At 41.6% G+C, this 1,696-nt stretch overlaps 1 non-coding gene across 1 annotated transcript; it reads right to left on the bottom strand.

The window, feature by feature from the left end:
- Positions 1-459: 459 nt before the first annotated feature.
- On the bottom strand, positions 460-567 carry LOC148561390 (small nucleolar RNA R71). Its single transcript, XR_015888209.1, has one exon. It is a non-coding gene; the product is annotated as a small nucleolar RNA R71 (small nucleolar RNA).
- Positions 568-1,696: the final 1,129 nt, after the last annotated feature.

Here is a 1,696-nt window from a genome sequence, read left to right as displayed (position 1 = left end):
AGAGAAGCTAAAATACAACAATCCAGAGAAAACCTTTCAGAAATTTTTGAACAGGAAGAGGAGATGGCAGCCGAAAATAATAATAATATAAGGAAGATGCTTGGTGACTTTACTGCACCTAATTCCAATTTACATGGAAGAAGCATCTCCATTCCTGCCATTGGAGCAAACAACTTTGAGCTGAAACCTCAATTAGTTTCTCTGATGCAGCAGAACTGCAAGTTTCATGGACTTCCATCTGAAGATCCTTTTCAGTTCTTAACTGAATTCTTGCAGATATGTGATACTGTTAAGACTAATGGAATAGATCCTGAAGTCTATAGGCTCATGCTTTTCCCTTTTGCTGTAAGAGACAGAGCTAGATTATGGTTGGATTCTCAACCCAAAGACAGCCTGAACTCTTGGGATAAGCTGGTCACGGCTTTCTTAGCCAAGTACTTTCCTCCTCAAAAGTTGAGCAAGCTTAGAGCTGATGTTCAAACCTTCAGGCAGAAAGAAGGTGAATCCCTCTATGAAGCTTGGGAAAGATACAAATAGTTGACCAAAAAGTGTCCCTCTGACATGCTTTCAGAATGGACCATCCTGGATATATTCTATAATGGTATGTCTGAGTTATCTAAGATGTCATTGGATACTTCTGCAGGTGGATCCATTCACCTAAAGAAAACGCCTGCAGAAGCTCAAGAACTCATTGACATGGTTGCTAATAACCAGTTCATGTACACTTCTGAAAGGAATCCTGTGAGTAATGGGACGCCTATGAAGAAGGGAGTTCTTGAAGTTGATACTCTGAATGCCATATTGGCTCAGAACAAAATATTGACTCAGCAAGTCAATATGATTTCTCAGAGTCTGCATGTAATGCAAGCTGCATCCAACAGTACTCAAGAGGCATCTTCTGAAGAAGAAGCCTATGATCCTGAGAACCCTGCAATAGCAGAGGTGAACTACTTAGGTGAACCCTATGGAAACACCTATAACTCAACATGGAGAAATCATCCAAATTTCTCATGGAAGGATCAAAAGCCCCAACAAGGCTTTAATAATGGTGGAAGAAACAGGTTTAGCAATAGCAAACCTTTTCCATCATCAACTCAGCAACAGACAGAGAACTCTGAACAAAATGCTTCTAATTTAGCAAATCTAGTCTCTGATCTATCTAAGGCCACTGTAAGTTTCATGAATGAAACAAAGTCTTCCATTAGAAATCTGGAAGCACAAGTGGGCCAGCTGAGTAAAAGGATCACTGAAATCCCTCCTAGTACTCTCCCAAGCAATACAGAAGAGAACCCAAAAGGAGAGTGCAAGGCCATTGACATAAGCGCCATGGCCGAACCTGTGAGGAGAGGAGAGGACGTGAATCCCAAGGAGGAAGACCTCCTGGGACGTCCAGTGATCAATAAGGAGCTTCCCTCTGAGGAACCAAAGGACTCTGAGGCTCATCTAGAGACCATAGAGATTCCATTGAACCTCTTTATACCCTTCATGAGCTCTGATGAGTATTCCTCTTCAGAAGAGAATGAGGATGTTACAGAAGAGCAAACTGCCAAGTTTCTTGGTGCAATCATGAAGCTGAATGCCAAATTATTTGGCATTGATACTTGGGAAGTTGAACCTCCCTTGTTCATCAATGAACTAAGTGATCTGGATCAACTGACATTGCCTCAGAAGAGACAGGATCCTGGAAAGTTCATAT

The sequence above is a fragment of the Arachis ipaensis genome, chromosome B6 (assembly GCF_059453495.1).
Source record: "Arachis ipaensis isolate K30076 ecotype BB chromosome B6, ASM5945349v1, whole genome shotgun sequence".
NCBI classification, from domain to species: domain Eukaryota; kingdom Viridiplantae; phylum Streptophyta; class Magnoliopsida; order Fabales; family Fabaceae; genus Arachis; species Arachis ipaensis.
The sequence above is the reverse complement of the archived record's forward strand: the minus strand, read 5'-3'. Positions and strand labels throughout refer to the sequence as shown.